This window comes from Notamacropus eugenii, chromosome 4, assembly GCF_028372415.1.
Source record: "Notamacropus eugenii isolate mMacEug1 chromosome 4, mMacEug1.pri_v2, whole genome shotgun sequence".
Taxonomy (NCBI): Eukaryota; Metazoa; Chordata; class Mammalia; order Diprotodontia; family Macropodidae; genus Notamacropus; species Notamacropus eugenii.
This window is the reverse complement of record NC_092875.1, coordinates 257,830,280-257,853,341: the sequence shown is the minus strand read 5'-3', so window position 1 is coordinate 257,853,341 and position 23,062 is coordinate 257,830,280. Positions and strand designations below refer to the sequence as shown.

Below are 23,062 nucleotides of genomic sequence, written 5' to 3'. Positions count from 1 at the left end.
AACTCACATATGTACCCTGATCTATTAAGCAAATTTTAATTAGATGCCAAGTTTGTGCCAAGCATTGTGATGTATACTGAAGCTACAAAAATACAAAATTAAAAAGGACTTGCCTTCCAGAAGTTTACATTCTGCAGTCATAACAGATGGCATGTGGTTTTTAGAATTTTGTAGAAATGTTCTATAAATGGAGAAAATTATGGTTTCTTCCTTGAATCTGTAATAAGGCTATCTAAGAGATGCTGGTTCACTCCCCGTCCCCTTCCAAAAAAAAGACCCCAAACCTTACAGCAATTATACCACATTTCCTCTACCAGTTCTGACACAAAAACCTGAACTCCACAACTTCAAGCATATTATTATTTTTAATATTTTTTCCAGTTACATGTAAAAACAATTAATATTCTTTTTTTTCTAGAATTTTGAGTTCTCCTTCCCTCTCTGAGATGGTAAGCAATTCAAAATAGATTATACATGTGCAATTATTGAACATAATGCTATTGAACATAAAAACTCAGACATATTTACATCTGTAAATTGTTGCAATGTAACTACAGGACAAGATATTCAAATTGAAGTTCAACAAACATTGATTAGGTTCCTACTGTGTATAATGCATTGTGTTAGGACTTGAGAATGCAAAGATGACAAACAAGATACTCTCTGTTCTTGAGGAGCATACAGTTCAGTAATGGGCTGAGCCATAAAAACAGACAACTAGAATACCACTTCAAAAATGATTACATGGATAGGAGCAGTCAAACAAAATTGCCTAAGAGAGTAAAGGAAGGTGAAATTACTTCTATCGGGGGCATCTGGGGAGCCTTCATGGAAGACTGGGTAGGAACATAGCTTTAGAGCTAGAAGGAAACTTAGAGGCCATCTAGTATCAGGATTTAAGCCTGGATAACTGAGGAAGAGCAGGTTTTGGAGAGAAGATGAGCAGTAGATAAGGAAGATGAAGTTTGGAAGTTTGACTTGCCCAAGGTCATATTGGTAATTAGTGGAAGAACTGTCATCCATACCCAATTTGTTCTATTACATTATCTACGATGGGTCTTGAAAGTGGTAAAGGATATCAATGGTCAGAAGTAGATGGGAATGAGATGTGGGAAACTATTTTATGCATCAGGAATAATGTACCCAAAGACAAAAAATGGAGAGAGGCCAATAAAAAATGAAGCAGTGGAAAATTAGTTAATTAATCCAGAATTAATTTCACATTTGGAGCAAAGAATAGGAGAGGAAGCTTGGTATGGTGAAAATGGACCTAGACTGAGGATCAGAAGACTTAGGTTCTGGTCTGTCCTCTTCTATAAATTGAAGTAGCTGGTGCGGCAATGGATAGAAAGATTGACTTGGAGTAAAGAAGACCTGAGTTTGAATCCTGCTTAGATATTTATTAGCTATATGACCCTAGGTAACTCATTTAACCTATCTCAGTCTCAGTTTTCTCATCTATAGGACAGTGATAATCATAACTAACACCTATCTCTCAACATCAAATGAGAAATGAGATGATCAAATGAGAAAAGGTATGTGAAACACTTAGAAAATGTTAAAGTACTGTGAAAATGCAAGCTATGATTATTATAAATCAGGTGTATGACCTTGATCAAATCAGTTTTTCACAAGTAGTTTTACCTCTATACCTCTCTGGGATTTCATAGCAAACCTCCTATAGAAGCAATCACATTAGCACAAAGGGCAGGCTGCTAGCACAGGCTCTTTGATCTGCTTTTCTAAAGGAAAGGCAACTTTAAAGGGGTCAACAATCTTACTTTAATCACAGAGAAGTAGAAAGAAGTGAGTATAGAAAATACAAGCAGAGAAATTAGCACAGAGATACAACAGACAGGGCTCCAACTGTCTGAAATAAGTATGACAATCACCTACATACACCACCAGAACAGCAGAGTAACAACATCTGAGTAGTCGGGGAGCTCTTAACAAATGGTTACTCAGAGTCCTGAGAATCAAAAGGTCTTTCTCATGAGTGAGCCCTCAAAGCAAAATGCCAACTTCCCAGAATATATAACAAAGACTTGACCCCTGATTGGTTCAGAGACAGAAAGCACAAAAGCTATATGATTCAGCACAGCTGTGAATTATCAGAGTTCAAAGGTACTTAATCCCTCAGATGTTTACAATTTGACCTGAGACTGGGAAACTGAATTTAAAAAAAAAACAACCCAACAACAACAACAAAAAAATCACACCTTGCTTGCATTTACATGTCCTTATAGCAACATTACTTAATAAAAATATTTCCAACCTTGGTTAGCATCCCATTTATATTTTATGCACTCAAATTTTTCAATATCCAAAGACTACAAATTCTATCTTCTTTATGTATTTTCTATATGACGCTAGATCTCACAGTGAATTCTAAACATGTGAAATTCTAAATATTAAAACCAAAGTCTGACCTTGACTTTCTATATAAACTAGGCAAATGAATCCCCAAATGTTTTCCCCCTTCTTGCCTTCTCAATTTTAATTGAAGAAATATTGTTCAATTCAACTGTTATGTGAACTATGTGAGGCAAAATGACCTAGTAACCAGACATTGAGTTAAGAAGACTTCGGTTCAAATTCTGACTCTAAGACAGTTTCTGTGTGGCAATGGGTGAGCCTCAACTTCTTAACTCTCTTGGCTGTCCATCACAAATAGAGCACAATTAATGCAAAAGAGAAGTATTCAATGCTTTTCAAAGTCTGAGGAAAGAACGAATATTTCTGACCAAAGAAATCAAGGAAAACTTTATGGAGTAGGTAGTGTTTTACTGAGGTATTAGAGAATATGAAAAATTTCAGGAGACAGAGAAATTCCAAGCTTAGAAGGGTATTCCAACAGTATTTCCATAACATACCTGGAGTAAATTTAAGAATCTTAATAGCTAATTCAAAATTCTGCCTTCAAATGCCCAAATGATCTACAAAAAATAATCCTCTGATGTTTTATTGCCTTTTAAATTTTCACTTAATAAGTTCAATTCAATATAATTGTAGCAAATACAATTCAACATATTTTTTTCTGTGTCTATTGTTTGGTATGAACAAAGGTACAAAGGTGGAAAATTGTGAAGATGATATGTTGAATACCTTGCCTAACAATAGCTAATGTTTAAATGGCAAAATGTATTGTCTAATTTTATCTTCACAACAATCTTATGAAATAGATGTTATTGTTACCTATTATTTGTAGGCAAAGAGGTTATGTGACTTGTCACACACAGAGGTTATGTGACTTATCCAGAGTCAAATAGATATTAAGTGTCTAAGGCAAATTTTGAGCTCATCTTGTAGTCTTCATGCCTGGTCATCTTTTCACTACATCACCTAGTAGCTTTCAGATTGGACTACCATTGTGGAGTGTATTTAATATTGGGCAAAATAATTTGGGCTTGATTCAGTAAGCAACAGAGTGTCACTGCAGTATTTTGAGTAGAGTGACATGGTTATGCATGTTAGGAATATGAATCTCTTAACTATGAGAAACATAATTGGAGTAGGGAGAAAGGAGGCAGAAAGACTGGTTAGGAAGCTATTGTAATAGTCTAGGAAGGTAGTAATGAGGGCTTATATTAGGGTGGTGGCAGTGGGAATAGAAATGAGGGGGTGGGTGTGGGAGATATTATAGTGATAGTATTGACAGAATTTGGCAACTGCTCAGAAGTGGGAAGTGAGTAACAGGGAAGAGTCAAAGATAACACCCAGGTTTGGAATAAGGGACTGGGTGAATGGCAGTACCACCTATAGGAACAGGGAAGTTGGGAGAAGGAACTTTGAGACAGAATATTCATTTGTAGACATGCTTTGAGACTTTGATCCAGCAATGATAAAGCTGCATTTATTTATCAGAACAGCTTCTGACAGGCAATGTTCAAAAACTGAGAGGGAAGCTTTTTAGAAAGAATTTCTACAGCAGGAGTTAGCAGTATATATCACATTGGGGTGTTGTGGCTGTTTGCATGGTCAGGGATGGTATTGGACAAAATTATGAAGGGGACAAAATTTGCATTTGGTGACCTTTGGCTTCCTTGATCCTGTCCCCCATTTCTTTCTTTCTGCCACTCCTTTACATCTTTGTGTCCCCTGATTCCTTTAGGTCAACATTTGGTGTAGTTGTTGCTCTTGGTTGTAAGTTAACTGAGATGTTAACTGATAATTGAAGTATTTGCTAATAACTATTTAATGTAACTTGTCCCAGACAAATCTGCATTTTAACATGGTTGTGGATAGCTGCTGCTACCTGCCACCCTATTCATATTCTCTACCATCTTAGATTTCTAAGAGCCTGAGGCTGAGATGCTGCTCATCAGAGAGGTTTTGCATTGTTTGTGTACCTATGAGCTGGTGTGTGTGTGTGTGTGTGTGTGTGTGTGTGTGTGTGTGTGTGTGTGTGTGTGTGTGTGTGTGTGTGTGTGTAGGAAGGGAAGTCAACTGAGGAAGGGGATGTGTTCTGTGAGTGACTGCCACCTGCACAGCCTCCCTTTGTAATGCATTTGAAAGGCAGTGAATAAACGTAGGCTTAGATGACGACTTGACAGGCCAGCTTTGCAAAATTTCCTCCTCATTCTCTCCTTCAGATACAGAAAATGGAAAGCACTTGGGTAAAACAGTGGCGGAAGTACTCAGCAGCTGGTTTGAGCTCTGAGCCAAATGTAACATGGCTTTCCTAAGCTTGGAATCAAGTTCTCTTTATTCTGGCTATTCCACTATGGAATGAATTATACAGAGGAATGTATACATAGATTGTAAATATAAGGTGTCCCCAAAATCTTAGTCTAGTGATTCCAAGTTTAAAGTTTAATAGCTTAAAACTGAACTAAGACTTTTGGGACATCCTGGATATTCTGAATTTACTTATTGGTCAATATATTGTATTCTTCTCCCCAAAAATTCCCCCACCAAGGCAATAACTGTCTCACAAAAATTAGATATACAAAAAAAATGACACAAATAAAATGAGGGGAATATTATTGATTATTGAATCCAGGGATTGTTTCATTTTTACATTTTTATTCTATAAGCTAAAACAGTGTCTAGCATATAAATGCTTGTCAACTGTTCTATTTGATTGATAGATAGACAAGCCAGATATTACCAGGTATAGTCACACCTTTCAATCTATGCAAATCTGTAATGGCTAACCATTTGGAAGAAAAAAAAATATTATGACATATTTAGAGGCAGCTAGATATTGCAGTGGATAGTGTATTGGACCTAGAGTCATGAGTACTTGATTTCAAATCCAGCTTCATACACTTTCTAGTTATATAACTGGGAAGTCACTTAATCTCTATCTTTCTCAGTTTCTTGATCTCTGAAATGGGGATAATAATAACCTCCCAGGATAATTGTGAGGATAAAATGAGATAATATTTATAAAAGTACTTTACAAACCTTAAAGTACCACACAAATTTTAGTTATTTACGAGTATTGGAAATATCAAAGAATTTATATGTATTATTCTTTGAAGAAAAAAATTATCTTGAAGCTGTTTTTAAAGTTCACTATATATCTCTTCTTTAGCTATTAAATAAGCATATTTCAAATTCCATGTTTTGTGGCACCAGAAATTGCAATTTGGTTGCTAATGAAATATTAACAAGATCTATAAACTGCTTTCTATGGCATCTTTAGGTTTGAAATTTCAATTATAATCTAAGGACAATTACTTAATTCTTGCACAAAAGAACAACCAGCACTTTAGATTTACTGCTTCACAAAAAATGGATCCTGAATTTACTCTCAATGTTACTGTGAAAATGTAATTATGTGCATACACATCACCTCTAATTAGCAGCCTGGGACTTCTTATGACAGTTTACCAACTACTATGGAATGAATTATGCACAGATATACAAAGGTTGGTATGCATTCACCTCTCCCTATTTACCTGTTTGACATTATTATCTCTGTTGAATGATGATTCCTAAGATTCGGTTAATTTTAGGAAAGAGCAAATTTTCTGTTTTATAGCTATAGAAAAGAAATGTAATCACTTCAACCAAATATCCTAGTGAACCTAATAATTCACCATGTGTTAATTTAGACTGAAAGTACAATTACTGCCTGAATGCTACATTAAGTTTGTGGAAAATGACTTAGGAAAAACAATAGACGATTTTTTAGAAATCCAAACTAAAGTACTATGTGGTCTCCATGGTCCATCTTTTAATCATTGAGGAGCATGAAAGGAATATAATCTGAATTTTCTTTTCTTCTATATTAGCCTTAGATGAGCTGGGCCCTAAACTGAAAAAGAAGAGGAAGACTTGTTCAGTTGCGTCCAGCTCTTTGTGACCAAATTTGGAATTTTCTTGGCAAAGATACTAGAGTGGTTTGACATTTCCTTCTCCAGCTCATTTTATAGATGAGGAAACAGGTAAACAGGGTGAAGTGACTTGTTCCAGGTCACACAGCCAAGTTTAAACTAAGGAAGATGAGTCTTCCTGACTCCAGGCCTGACACTCTATCCACAGCAGCACCTAACTGCCCAGAAGAGGTGAACAGACTTGGACTTGATTTAGGGAAATTTCAGAAACTCTCCAGTAAAACAAAGGCCTATCTTTTCAACAAAAATACTTCACCAGAGTTATTATATAGGAACAAGACCTGAAGGACCAATTTCTCTGAAGAACTAGTAAGAGTGACACCTAGCATATACATAACACTTGAAGTTTTCCAAAGCACTTTTCAAATAGTGTCTCATTTTACCCTCACAACAACCCTATGATGTGGGTGTTATTGTTATCTCCACTTTATAGATGAAGAAATAGAGGCAATCAGAGGTTAAGTGACTTATTCAGGTTCACAAAACCATAAGTGAGTTAGGATTTGAACTCAGGTCTCCCTGACTCCAAATCCAATGCTATATCTATAATGTGTAGCTATCACACAGAAAGCAATGGAAAGGTCGGTGTGAATGAGATGCAAACATTGGAAGGTCCAAAGAACAGCAGTAAGGATGTCATCAAGGAATTACATGACAGAAAGAGAAGATGGACCAGTCACATAGTAAGAGCAAAAGCTAACAGAGAGAAGATCCGAATACTATTAGCTTCTTAATACTGGGAAAAGTGACCCTCCCTCAGACCCGGAATGAACTTTTGGGAGGACATGCACCAAAGCCACAAAAGATGAGCAGGCATATGGATTGGGATCCACATTAATAGGAGGGCACTTGAATCATTGAGATTGCAGCTCCATTTGAATATTTACTTACAAATGAGTATGTTATAGCCTCATGTCTGCCTATACAAAACTATGAAGTGGGAGAAGTTTTAAGTTATCTAAGGAATTGGGACTGGTAGATGTATACTTAGCATAACAAAGGCTATAATATTCATTTGGGCCATAAAATAAAAACTGCTAAAACTTTCCTCAGCTTGGGTTTGGGGTTGGAGTGCTGAATTCAATAACCATAAGTCAAAAACACTTATTAGGAGGTTTTTTGGTGGGCATAGTATTCTACAGTGTTCTTTCCCCCCGCCATTTTGTGATTGTATTTTTTAAAGGAATTGTTCAATGTTCTCTCCCTCTCGTATTTCACTTCTAAAATCCTTTTTGAGGGATTGAGAACAGTTCTTATTTCCCCTTGAGGTTTAGGATCTGTGTATATTGACCATGTTGTCCTCTCCTGAATTTGTGCTTTGATCTTCCCTGTCACTGTAGTAATTCTCTGTGGTCTTTGTTTTTCTTTGTTGCTTTTTGCTCACAGTGTTTGCCTCTTTTCTGGCTTTTAAAGTTGATCTCTGCTTCTGGGGCACAAGGGACACTGTTTCAGACTTCTTGTGCTGGGCACTAGGGCCTGGTAACTGGTTTTGTGTGCTGGGGCCTCAGGTGCTGGTAGCTGGAGGTTGTGGGGGTCTGATAGCTTATCTGGTGCTGAGTTGGAGCTGGTAGTGGTGGCTGGCATGTGCCAAGGCCAGGTGGGGTTTTTTGGCATTTCCCTGGCATGGGGGTGGTCTGGCCTGGTGGCTAGAAGTTGCCTCTTCACTTGGAGCTGTGCTGGAGTACTGGTAGGTTCAGCTGTTGGTGCACATGGTGGTTTTCCATCCTGGCATTGGCCTGTTTCCCGGGCTGTGCCAAGGAGAGGGATGGAGGTGGGGGTAGGGGTTGGTGTTGGTGCTTGCCTGCTCCACCACCCTGTAACTCAGGTCTCCTGCTAGTTTGCTGTGGTAAAACTTGTTGTTGGCTTGACAGTATGCCTTCCATCCTATACTGGTCCCTTTCAGCCACAGCAAGAGGGACCTTTCCCATTTCTCCTAGGCTTCAGAGCTAAAAGACTGCTGCACCCTGTCTTTCTGCTGGCTCCACTGTGTTGGAATTTTTCCTGGGGTGGTATTTTCTGCCTTTTTTCAAGGTCAATAAGGAAGAGTGAGCTCAACTTACTGCTTACTCTGCCATCTCAGATCCCCAGGCACATCATTCTAAAGGAAAACTACAACTTTAAAGACCTGACAATCATTCTTTAATAAGACATAGAGCTGGAAAGAAACTAAGAGACTGAGAATGCATATATAGAGATGTATATCTGGACTTGTGTCATATATTATACATTGATATATGTCTGGATTTGTATACATGTACTTTAAGATATATGTCTGGACTTCAGTACACATATCTAAATGCACTTTTAGATTTCTGTGGACACACCTGGGTATGTCATGTCAGACACACATCTGGATTAATCTAGACAAGCATGTACAAGGGTATCACCAGTCAAGATAAACACGTAAAAGTGTTTCATCTGACTAGATGCACATGTACACAGATATCACTAGTCCAGATGAATATGTGCAAAACATGCATCAGGAGTCCAGATAGACATGTATACCAGTCTAGATATATATCCAGATGGACATGCCCATGATGCACATAATTAGTCTAAAAAGACAACAGTCCAGATATCTGTCCACATCAACAGGTTTATGATGTGTATCAATAGTCTAGATGTACATGTACACCTATCACTGGTCCAGGTGGACATGTACAAGACAATATTTAGAAGATCAGACAGACATACAAACCAGTTTGGATGTATGTCAAGACAAACCTGCTTATGGTATGTGTCATCATTCTAGATGGATATCTGGACTATATATATGTACACTTATCTAGAAAGACATATATGAGTGTGCTACCGGTCAGGAAGCACATAAATCCTAGTCAAGACAGATATGTATTTTAGTGCAGGCAGGATATGTTCAAGAGTATATGCAAGCATGTCACCATTCCAGATGCAAATGTATAAGCATACCAGTAGTACAGATATACTTTCACTAGTCCAGATTAACATGTACAGTCATGTCACCAGTACAGATGGTGTGCAGATGGACATGCTAGTGCATTAGAAGTTCACATAGACATGTACACGACTTCTTTTAATTTTAGAGTTTCTTTTTCTACTGGTAGGTCATACTTATGGTTTTCTCTGGTTACCAGACAGAACAATGAAGCAACTATGCATTTTGCCTACTCCAAGTAAATTTTTTTTTTTAATTATTATAGAGTGAGTCTTAGAGAGTAATCTTGAAGGGATCCATTGCCACAGAACATGCTGACCCAGTAACCCACAAGGAAACCCTGGATGAATTTCTCCCATCTCCATGCCCTCATACAGTGTCAGTATGACTCTCATTCTAACTGGTTACATTTTTTCATAATTAACCATTTCACCACTTTGTTTCTTCTCCCATGGTTATTCTCTAATCTCCCTCACCCACTCCTTCTTCCCCACCTGTGTGCAATGCCTCCTTCCTTCTTTCTGCTTACCAGGAGTCAGATCACAGGGAAGGTGTATTTGAAGAATTTGTGTGGGTGTCCTAAAGAAATATGAATTAGGCAAGAGACAGTAATATGCTGCAGAGAATTGTCCATCTGAATTATTTTTAACAGCACCTGGATTTTTTTCTCAACGTAACCTATTCATCTGAGTGATAATGATAGTTTGTATTTTTGTAGCTACCTTCTTCAAATTACTCATAGTACTTTTAATAGTCTCTCAGTTATTTTAATAAGCAAGAACATGATGAATCAAATAGAGGGAATTTCAGGCACCATGGGAAATATTTTCATATGGGAGGCCATCTGCATCCTTCAGTCATACCACTCTAGTAATTTTGTTCCTTGTCAGGTTGTCCCATACACAACCTTTTAGATTTGTTTTTAAAACTATGTGGAGGCACCCAAATTTGCTCATCCTGCCTCTAAGCATTTTTTCATGTTAAAATTCTTAAATGGTGAAAAATGAGGGCCTATCTGTGGTTAATGGTTAGTATACAAGTTCAGTACTCATTCCTGGTTCCTGTAATCTTTGGAATATTTGCTTAGGTTGTTGTTTACAATTAAGGGAAACTAGAGAGAAGTTTCAGCTAAAGACCCAAGCAAATGTAAATTTAAAAACCAGATGTTTTTCAGACTGGTTGAAGCATGTTACCAGTCTGATTTCAATTGTATACTGGAAGCCAGAATCTACAGCCAAAATAAAAGGAGCACCTGAAGACATTCTTGTATAAATCAGGGGGCAAAAATTAACATTTTCCTGAATTGTCTAAGTTTAATATATCATGCTTCATAGCAAATAATCAATTTAAGGGCTTCCTATGTTTTAGACACTATGTTAAACTCTGGGAGTTTGTCATCTTATGGGAGACACAATACATACATATATATATAAGTGTATACAAGATAGACGCAAAGTAGATATAAGGTCATCTCTGAGGGGATAAAACTAGCAACAGTGGTGAGGAGGGAGAAAATTTCAAGCATGATGAGTGGCTAGTGCTAAGGCAAAAAGAAAGGGACTGAAGTGTCACATACAAGGAACAGCAGGTGGGCAGATATGATTCTACCAGAGCAAGCAATGCTAATTATTCTTGTTTTTAAGTTCAGGGTGCTTTTGCATTGTCCAGATAATAATTTCAAATCTCAGTTCCACTTGGGTTGCATAACCTTGACCCTGCTGTGGTAGCCATAGGTGTAGAAAAGGCCTCTATCATTCTATTGCATTTATTACGGAACTGAATGAACATCTAATATCCACCTAGTCTTTCAGGTAATATTCTCATAGAAATATGGCCTAGCTTTGTTCCTCTCCAATTTAGAAAACAAACATGTTGGCTGTGCAATAATATGCTTGCCTGGCTTCCCTGAGGGAGCTGTGTCAATCCGTGGTCATAGCTTGTTGTCTTGGCTGGGCCCCACCCTAAGTTCATTGTGAATTCATTCCAGAAGCAAAAACTTCACGAAGGTTGATGCTTACTTACTAAAGAGCACCATTATCTGAATATAGGCCACAGAGAGAGAGAAAAAAAGATAATATGGGTAATTTTCGTATTAATTTTGTTCAAAGGCCCCACAGACTTGAAGAACAAGAACCAAACCAGAAGGCAATGATTAATGACAGTGTGATACATTTAAGTCCTACAATGTATAAACTTATGAATATGAAGGAAACTCTTCTGTAACACACTCAGAAATGGGCTGAGTCAAACAAATATAGATAGATATTGGGGAAGGGAAGAATTTGGAGGACTATCACATGAACCAATATCCTCTTTTATGAAGTCTAATAGCTATCACTCACTGGACTTGGAGTCATATAATAAATATATTTAAATCCTGTTTCTGAAAAAACATCCTGCCTCTACCACTTACCAGCTGTGTTCCCATGGGCAAGTAATTTTCTCTCTCTGAACCTTGTTTGTGTTCTTCATCTACAAAATAGAAATGATAATACCTGTGCTGCCTTCTTTAGAGGACCCTTTCAAGGAAAGTGCCTTGTAAACTTGTAAAATTCTATAGGAATCTGAGTTATTATTCCATTTAAAAATTCAAACATTTTTTAAAGCCCCTAATATGTGCAAGAAACTGTGCTTACAATAATAATAGCATTTGTATAGTGCTTTAAGGCTTGCAAAACTTTTTATATATGTTAATTCAATTGGTCCTCATAAGAGCCCTGTGAAATAGGTGCCATTATTATCCATATTATATTATTATGCATATTATTATCCATATTATACAGATGAGGAAACTGAGACAGAAAAGTTAACTGACTTCTCCAGGATCACATCCTTAGTAAGAGTCTAATACAGGATTCCAACTCAGGTGTTCCTGACCACAAGTCCATAAGAATATCTTATGTGCCATTGTTAGTATCTTAAAATAACCTACTTAGACTTTTACTAAAAAAGAACTGGTAGAAGGAGCACTATATTTAGAGTCAGAGGAGCTGAGTTCAAATCTTAGACCTACTACTTACGTGTGTAACTTTGTGTCAGTCACTTTATTCCTCTAGGCCTCAGTTTCCTTCTCTATAAAGTAAGAGAGTTGGACTAAAGGACCTCTCGGGTCTATTCAAGATCCAAATTATATATTTCATGAACTTATCCTTTCATAGCAGTGCTAGGACATCAAACATTCCAACTTTGACTCTCACACACAAACAAAGAACTTTTCACATGTCTATTCATTCTTCTAAATAGTAGGAATTTTGAGAAGGGGGTATATCCCCCAAAGCGTGCTGAAGATGGCCAGTTTTGTACTAAGAAATGATACCCCTTAGTCAGTGCAAAAATATTACTTATCTGAAAGATAAGGAATTAGCTGCAGAACATCTACTTATTTATGTTTGCAAGAGGAGACTGTATTTCCATGCATACTTGAGTGTGGAATTGATGTTATTCCATGGTGAATGTAATAATAATAAAAAAATGTCAGCAGCAATTGCTTCAATGTCCAGAAAGGACCTAGACTAGAAATTCACAAATCTGGCAATTATATTTGCTGACACTCTTGCTGTTCCACTTAATAACTCATCTTTAAGTTGACCAATTTTATAGACTTTTGAAGAATTACTAATAAAAATAGGTATATAGCCCTTGTAATTATCAAGTTTTCTAAATGCTTATTAATAAGAAGGAACAGGGAGGAGACTAGGTGACACAGTAGATAGACCGCCAGGCCTGGAGTCAGGAAGACACAAGTTCAAATCTGGTCTCAGACACTTAGTAGCTGTATGACCCTGGGCAAGTCCCTAACCCTGTTTGCCTTACTTTCCTCATCTATAAAATGAGCTGGAGAGGGAAATGGCAAACCATTCCAGTATTTTTGCCAAGAAAATCCCAGATGGGGTCACAAGGAGTCAGACATAACTGAAAAACAAATGAACAACATAGTTTGCCTGACCAAGTTAATTACTGCATTTCCATATATAAACCTAGGTATTTCCAAACTGCCAGGACCTGAGATTACTGTTAAATATAATAAAGGAAGAATTCAGTCTAATATGTCTCTCAATATAGTAGGCAGCTGAGTCCTGACTTATCATCAATTGATCAATTCACATTTACTGAGTCTTTACAGCACAGAAGACATCTTGCAGGTTTTATGAGATACCGCATTTGCCTCTAGGGAGTTCATAGTACTAATCAAAGGGCTGTTCCTTCAAGAAAAACCAGTTTTTCAATCATTAGAACTTGTCTTTCAGTGAATAGTTTTCTGGGTGGGTTTCTTGGTTTTACTATGATTAGACAGGTTTGGACATATTTGATTGGACAGATCATACAGGTTTGCTTATGATGAGAAGCATAAGCGGAGAAAAGGATTCATAAGATACAAAAAGGAAAAACAACTCTCAGTAGGTGGGTCTGCAGAGGAGCCAGGGAGGGAACTCGCTACCTAAGGGTGGAGATGATAAATCTGTACATGATAAGATTCATTTTGATAGAAGCAGTGAGGCTTTGGTGCTGAAGCTAGCAGATCTGTCTGGAACGGGTGTGTTTGTGGGAGAAGACTAGGTGTTTCATGAGCTGTTAGCTTGGGACATAATTTCTATAAAAGAGGGAGGAACAGAAGAAGATGATCAGTTGCCGGAGAGGAGAGTGAGCATCTAGGAGGGTGGAGATATGGGATGAGTCTATTAGGGAGGATGCAAATAGAAACAATTAGTAGGCTTAGTAGGGAATATCCTTTTGTACAGTAAGTCATACATAAGTGACCAGATCACTTAGGCAAGCTTGCTTTCTATTATACATCTGTTACTCACCCAAGACAGCTAGGAGGCTTTGTGCAACCTATTTAAAGGTACTGAAACAGGTGAGTATGTCTGACTTGAGCAAGGGCTAGGAGGATTACACATGCTTTAAATATGGATGATAGCATCTGGGAGCTACCTTACTAAAATGTAAAGCTGCACTACAAAAACTCCCAGTCCAATTAATACCAGTACAGAATTTTGCTTCTTTTGGGATTTCTCACTGTGACAGAAACAAACAAAACCCTAAATCACAACCAGAAATAGACCTACCTTCTTGACTAGAAACCATGTCCTGGAGGAGTCTAGGGAAACTCTTTTATTCCCAGAACTCCTGTCCTGAGGGTGCATTGACCCAATTGGTGATTGTCTCAGTTGACCACTGCCCCTGGGCCCAGCTTTAGCCACTCTTTACATCACTCTCTGCCTATCTTCCTACTTCTGTCAGAACTGATGTGTGGAAGAATAAGTGTGCAACAAACAGTAAGTGGGCTGGTAGGAAGATAGGCAGAGAGTGATGTAAAATGGAAATGAGGTACTGGAAATGAGGAGTCAAAAGAGATTTACATTCTAATAAGAGAATATAAAATGTTCTTGGAGAAGCACAAACAAGTTAACAAAAAAGAAACAGAGATAGAGGTTGTGCTCTAAGAATCTGGAAAATCTGGCTCTCATGCAAGATAGAGGTAGGTAGGAGGTTAACTTCACTGGGAAGGCATAAGCATAGATGGAATGCTTATTTTTCTGATCATTTACAGATTTCACAAACCTGGAATGCATAGCTAATATGTTGGACAACATCAGGATTAAACAAAAATTTACAATAGTCTAGAATGATGGGAATAATATAATGAGATGGAACTTAATAGGGATAAATATAATTATACAAGTGACTTTTAAAATCAACCTCACAATTTGATAAGGGAGTTGTAATCTCCTTTAAACAAAAAGATCTAGAAGACTTTGTGGACTGCAAATTATATGAACGATATTAATCCCCCTTTCAAAAAAAGAAACTAGTATGATTTTAGGCTTGAGACTAACGAAGATACAGTTTCTGGGTAGTTAATAATCAACTTATTAATTAGATTAGCAAATAATAAATTGATAGTCAGCCATAACCAAAAAGGAACCATGAATATCATCAAATACTTAAATACCTATGTTTTTAGAAAGGTGGATGTCCCTAACAGGTGGAGACTAACTGTGATTGGTGAACTATCAATGAGGGAGTAGACCAGGATTTGGTGGGCAGAAAACCTGCTGAGATTAAACTGCCTTCTGCTATCTAGATAAAGGAGTCTACCCAGACCACTAAACAATGGGGGTTTCAAGGGTATGAGCTTAACACTTTAGGCTGCAATTCACCTAGATTAGATTTTCTTTATACTTTAATCAGAAATAAACTCTCGCAGTAGGGTGAGGTCCCACCCAAGATGGAGGACAATGTACCTGGAGCGTTAGGCCAGTCAGGCCAATCTCATTGTCAGCCCTGTCCTTCACCACCACTGGACTTTGAATGAGAAGGTAAAAGGAGAAAAAACCCTGGATCCCAGTATTAATAATTGGTTGTTAATAATCTTTTCTCTCAGGCTGAATTAAAAGACTTAGAACTAACTAGGCCATAGCCCCATTATATTTGTCCCTAGTCATACCCTGTTCAGAGAAGTGTGTTTAATTCTGAGTATCATGCCTGAAACAGGATATTAATAAGTTGGGAGGTATCCAGAGGAGATATTGAAGGACCACCTAAAGGATTATGGGCTTTTTAGCTTGAACAAAAAAGAAGGCTCAGAATTAATCTTATTCTGTTTGTCTCTGGAAGGCAGAAGTGGAAGCAATGGATGGAAGTTACAAACAGGCTGAATGTAAGGAAAAACTCCTAAACAACATTGCTATGCAATAGTGGAAGAGGCTGCACAGAGAGATAGTGGGTTCTCCATCATTAGAGACTCTGATCAAAAGTTTGATGACCCTTTGCTGGCTATGTTATAGATGGGCTTCTCATTTAGGTGCCCGTTGGACTAGGTGAGCTCTGTGGTCCCTTGTAAATCTGAGATTCTGTGATTCTGAATGTCCTCATTTTATCTCTTTACTTTTTAAATTCCAATCCATTTATTAAAAGAAAACCAACTCAAACACTATGTCTCCAATAAAGTCTTTACTTGTCTATCTAAGGAGTAATGAACTTTTTCTCCTCAGATCTCATATATCATTTCGTTTTCACTTCTCTAATGCATTTTTCACATATTGTTTTATACTAGAGTTATTTGTGTATGTGTTATTTGTTTCTCTCCTCTAAGCGGAACATTATTGTGGAAACGGAACCCTATCAATCTTTATATTATTCCTAAAAACAAAACCAAATAAGAAAAGGAAGTTTTGGCTAAATGGATGTATGACTCACAGTTTTTAGAGAGCCAAATAAAGGAGTTGGCAGACTTGCTTTATTGTGTGGCCAAGGACAATACAAAGCATCATTTTATGGGACACTTGGACCCTCCATATGAAATCAACAGAAGCATGACACAGTGACTTCAATCACAATTTCAGAGATATGAGTATGCAGCATTTGGACTCAAGGGGAAGAAAGAGATTTATTTTTGGACATGGCCAACGTGAGAATTTGTTTTGCTCCACAGTGCATATATGTTATAAGAGATTTATTTTTCTTTTATTTTTTCCATTGGGGGGGACGATGGAGGAAGGGAAAATTAATGTTTATTAATTAACAAAAAAGTAGAGTATTGGCCATTGACCATGGCAGGTCTGAAGTGGGCAACTGTGCAAAGATGAAGCTCAGTATCTCCTTCCCAGCCATTGGCTGTCAGAAACTCATCAAACTCAATGATGAGATTAAGCTATGGACCTTTTATGAGAAACAGATAGCCACTGAAGTTTCTGCTGATGCTCTGGGTGATGAATGGAAGGGTTATGTGGTCTGAATCAGTGGTGGGAATGCAAATATGGCTTTCTCATGAAACAGGGTGTAACTGCATGCTGCTCAGTAAGGGCCATTCTTGCTTTGCCCTAGAAGAACTGGAGAAAAAAAAAACTAAATCTGTTAGGGGCTATACTATGGATGCCAATCTGAGTGTCCTCAACTTGATTACCATGAAGAAAGGTGAGAAAGATATACCAGGACTGACAGATAGGACTATGCCTCATTGTCTGGAGCCCAAAGGAGCTAGCAGAATTCACAAACTTTTCAATTTGTGCAAAGAAGATGATGTCTGGTAGTATGTTGTAAGAAAGTCCCTCAACAAGGAAGGTGAGAAACTCAGGACCAAGGCGCCTAAAATTCAGCATCTGGTGACTCCCCATATTTTGCAGCACAAAAGTAGAAGCATGGCTTTGAAGACATTATGTATCCAGAAGAATAAGGAAAAAGCAGCAGAACATGCTAAGCTTTTGTCCAAGAGAATGAAGGAAGCTAAAGAAAAACGACAAGAACATATTGCTAAGAGATGTTGTCTGTCTTCCCTGAGAGCCTCTACCTTGAAATCTGAGTCTAGCCAAAAATAAAATTTCTAAAAATGTGTTAGAAATGAATAACTTTTGTCAAGTGGAAACAATTAACAAAAAATTGAACTAAATTAAAAGCTACATGAAAAAGAAAAGTGGAGAATGAGAAGTGCTCTGAGACGGAATAGTCAAAGGTCCCTATTTTTTTGTCTCACTGGTTTATTAGACATTTAATATTAATTATCATTGCTAGACATGTTCCCCAAAGAGATAAACTTCCTTCATATACAAAAGAAAATATTTGTAGCATTTCTTCTTATGGTGGCAAAACGTGGTAACTAAGATGTCCAACAGTTGAGAAGCAGTTAAATAAGTTGGGGTGTGTGAATGTGATGAAATATAATTCTTCTGTAAGAAATGAATAAATAGATGATTTCAGAAGACATAAAGACTTCTATGAGCAGAGTGAAATCAGCAGAACCAGCAGAATAATTTATACCAGGATACCAGTAATACAAAAATAAACAAGTTTGAGGACTACTGTAAATTATTAAAGAATGAAATGAGCAGAACCAGGAGCAGAATTTATACAACACTATAAAAATAAACAAATGTGAAAGTTCTAAGGACAGTGACTATTCATGATCCCAAAGGATCAGTGTTGAAATATATCAATGACACAGAGGTGATGGATTTAGTGTCCTGAATAAGATATGTGTGCATATATGTCATATGCCTACATATATGTATATGTGTGTATATATACATACATACGTAAACAAACAGAAATTTGTTTTATTTTCTTCTCATACCATTGTAAACAAAAAGAAAAGCATTATTAAAATTATAAAAATAAATAAAATAATATTTAGAATGAAATAAAATGAAAACATAAGTGTTTTAAAATATAAAAATATTAAAAATTATAGCCAATATATACATATATATAGTCAATATACACATATATATATAGGCACATATAATTTTTTTGCTTGACTATGCATATATTGTAAGAATTTTGCTTTTATTTTTCAATGGAGAGAGATGGAAGAGAAAATTAATGTTTGTTAATTGACAAAAAAATAAATAAGTTGCATTAAAAGACAGAATAAAAGTTATATTTTACAATTGGTTATATCTACACATATATACATCTGTATGTATGTGTGTACTTATATATATATATTTATAGATAGATGGATAGACAGATAGACAGACAGACAGACAGACAGACAGACAGATAGATAGATAGATACACGAACACACATATATAGGCAGTAAAGTGGCAGAATGATAGATTGCAGGCCTGGAGTGAGAAGACCTGAATTAAAATCTGGTCTCAGACACCAGCTGTATGATCCTTGGGAAGTCACTTAACCCTGTTTGCTACAGTTTCCTCATCTGTAAAATGAGTTTCAGAAGGAGATGGCAAATTACTCCAGAATCTTTGCCAAGAAAACCCAAATGGGGTCAGGAAGAATCAGACATGACTGGAAAAAATGACTGAACAACAGCAATATAGCTATTGAGTTTGTTTTTCTTAACTGTACATATTTATTAGAAGAAATTTTCTTCAATAGAGTAGAAGATGATAGATAGAGAAGATAAATTTCTGTTAATTGTAAAAATAAGGAAGTGGAGAGTGGTACTAAAATGTGAAATGTTACATGCCCTTTCAGATGAGTTCACTGTATTGTTACTTTTACTTAACTCTTTTGCTTTGTTACAAGACACCAATCAGAGTGATAGTAATCTGTAAATATATGAAATGTAAAAACAAAACATATCATAAAACTGAAAGTGGCAAAAAATAGGATTAAAAGCATTGAGAGGAGGAAAAAAATTCAAAGTCCTTGCAACCAAATTTGTTATGAAGTTATGTAGATTTAAATAAATAAATTTACATGAATAAAGTATCATAATCTTTTTTCAGTTACTCCCTTAATCTCCTTTCTCTGTCAATTTGTTCCTATTCAATTTTTCATTTATATGATGATAGCATGTAATGCATTCTTCTAGTTCTCCCTCCTGCCTCTCCTATGGCTTTGCATTATTTCATAAAGATCTTTATTTTTTATATTTTGCATACTTATTTACATTAATTGCATTATAATATTCCACAAAAATAATATACCACAATTTGTTCAGGTTACTTGAATATTTTTTATATTATGAGTAATATACTCATAGTATTTTTCAAAATTATAGCTGTTTTTCTTTTTATTATTGATGACAATCTCAGGGTATATTAATAACAATAGTGTTATTAGATCAAAAGATATTAATGATGCTAATTTTTTTTTACCTACTATCACTTATTTTCCAAAAAGGTTATGCATAAGATTATATATGAGATGTGATTGTTTAATTGAACTGAATTGGAAAAAGGAAGATCAAATTGGAGACTCTCTTAAGAGTCTAGGTGAGGGGTGATGAAAGCCAGAAATTAAGACAGAGGATGGACAAGTGGAGAGAAAGGCATTCTATTGGTATCCTAGTTCTTACTCTTCTGGATGCTGCCTATAAGAAATGAAATCTATGACCCACCTTCTATAGCTAATATACCATTTAAGCTCTTGAAACTAGTTAATGAAATAGCTTATGTGAGAAATGTGCTCACTTTAAACAAAGAACAATACTTGTTGTGAAATCAGGAAAGTTTTTATTAATTTTTATGTTCATTCCTCCTACATGAACAGGTAGTTCCTAATGGACTGCTACATGTGTTCAGACCAATGCAAGCCTTTTTATGCTGTTCCCAGTTTGAATTTCCTTCCTTGCTCTCCATTGACTAGATACAGCCTCCCGAACATCTCACTTCATGTTCTCCTCTCTGATAGGTTCCCCTTTCAAACAGCTCATTAAGCATGTGTACAAGCTTCTGACCTTTTACTTGATCATAAGCCTGATTCTGCTAGGTCACCTCCATCACTCGAATCTGGGAGTTTTAATCCTGTGGAAAAAAATTCCTTCTTTTGTTTCCCACAAATTCCTCCCCCCTTTTTAAATCAAAATTTTTGTTTCCATACCTAAATCTAATCAATACTGCCTCACTTTCTTTCCCATATGAATTCTTCCCCTTATCAATTTCTCCTTCAAGTAAATATGGGAAGAGAAGGGGAAGAAATTGATTGAAACATGACAAATTAAAAGAGGGCAATTCCCTTTTATAAGTACAGATACAGAGACTCCAAAGAAAAATGTAAATGAACAAATTGTCCATTTAGAAGTTTGATCTCATACAACATTCTGGGGGTGGGGAACATCATCTGATGCATTTTTCTGGTCTGGATGCTCGTTCAAGCAATCTTCAGTACATCTTATCATTTTCCCTTTGTCTTACTGTAGAAATCTGCTTTCTTTATTTCCATTCTTTTAAGAAACTGATCTTGGTACAACATTAAATTACCATTCCTAAGCTTTAAACCGTTATCATTTTTACAAAATCAAAATTGAAACCTTGGTCAATTGTCATGTTTAAAAAATTCACATTAGAACTCAATTTTTACATTTTACATTAATCCACTATTCATTACCCCACCAGGAGGATGAGATTTCACTAAGGAATTAATAACAGTTTCCAGTACATACATAAACACATTAAGTACTCACTTTTAACATACTACATACCAAGTCATAAAATAATTCCAGCTTCTAGTCATGTTATGCTTCTTTTAAAGCATTTACAAGATAGACCACAAACTATTCTTCTTTCAGCATTAACTAATTCAAACAAATACTATGTTACCTAAGTAACAGAATAATATTCTTATTTAAAGGACCCTAACATGTACCAGTAAATGATATCAAGGTTAAATAGTTGTCATTTGGGCTAAAATTCTAGATCTAATAGCTCAACCTTTTAGTGACCTCAGATGTTCTAGCACCAATGTACCAATCTATTATTTAATAAATTTGTGTTATTCTTACAAAACTTTTGATTATAGGAGTTTGCCATTAAGGGAGTAGGAACATGACTAAAGCAAGAGAAAAACATTTCCTTAACTTCACATCAATTCCAGGTAGAAGTTGTGCAGACTGTATTGAGCCAGGCTTAAAGTCTACCAGATGTCATAGTGAGGAAATGGAGTCAGGAGAATCCTACCTTAGCTCAGGTAGAAGTCATTCTCCCAACCTTTCCATGAGATCACCCTTTTGCAGTTCATACCAGTATTTCACAGGGTTGGTGGTATCATGAATCGGTGACTCAGACAGCCTTTCTTGGTAGCCACAGCTGGAGTTAATCTCAGAGAAACAGTATGTTGACAGTCCCATAAAATCTTAAAATAGCAAGCTCCAATAATCAGTTTCAGATATGACTATAATTTCACACTGGCTGAGGAAAATCTTTAAAGTGAGCCTTAAGTAGCTTGCATGCATTTCTACGCTTGTTCTAGTTCCTGATTAAATAACAACATAAAATCAGATTTGCCATTCAGATCATAAGTTATTGCCCTAATAGATCTGCATCTGTTTCCCAAGCTTCTCCCTCCTCCTCTAACCATGATAGTCCAAACACTAACTTTAACTTATATTTACCTCTTTCTAAGAAACTTATACTGAAATTCTTTCCCCCCCAAACTGAAAATGTTTCTGATTTAGTTTCAGTAATTAATTCAGTCAATTGTTTTAATACCCAATTGCTCTTACATCCGTTTGAAACATGTAAGGGCCTTTATTCCGTACAGATTCACGTTTATTACAGTTAAGTTTAAATCCCAGCCTGTCTATGAGATAATGATTCAACATTGTGTTTGTATCTTTATTTCACAAACTTCTTTTCACTTTGTCTAATTATTTACTTATAATTCGGAAAGAATGTTCATTCCAGGGATTTAATCTTTCACATGGCTCTGCAGGAGTACTAATTAACCCAATTGTTTGACTGAAAACAGCAAGATTCCACTACTTGCTACTTGCTTTGAGTGCAGAAACGTGCCATAAAGATGAAAAGCAAGGACCTAATTAGATAAAACATAGTCCGGTTGGAAAACATTCCTTTTCAGAGGGACACAATGGGGAAACTGAGCCAGAAGGATCCCATCCCAAGCTCAGACCAGGATTGTCCTTTTGGCTTTTTTTTTTCCCTGAGGGAAACCTCTACCTGTAACAGTCACATTCTTCTCTGAGTAGCAGAGCACAATTTGTTATTGTCCCAGAAACTTTTACATCAGATGAAAAGTTTCATTAATACAAACTTTACCAGGACTCACACCTTAAATTTTAAATTTGTCCTAAAAGCCAATCTACTAGACATCAATTTTGTTAACTTTAAAAGCCAGGTTTGGAGGTCAGCTGATTTTTGACCAAGATGCTACCTCAGTAAGAATTCCTAGGCTTTCTAGCCCCAGGGGCCCAGGGTAGGGCCTGTGGGACCTTCACTGTAGCTGGTGCCCCTCTTTCTATACACAATAATCAATGAATAATTTTAGGCTTTAGCAATAAAACAGTAACCCCAAATAACTTAGCTAACTATCTTACAACTTGACCCACATTCTGGGAGGTGGGCTATATTGAAATAATATCTTGAGCAGTGACCTATATCA

At 36.5% G+C, this 23,062-nt stretch overlaps 1 pseudogene; it reads left to right on the top strand.

Annotated features, from left to right (window-relative positions):
- Positions 1–16,843: 16,843 nt before the first annotated feature.
- Positions 16,844–17,616, top strand: LOC140498393 (small ribosomal subunit protein eS6-like; annotated as a pseudogene).
- Positions 17,617–23,062: the final 5,446 nt, after the last annotated feature.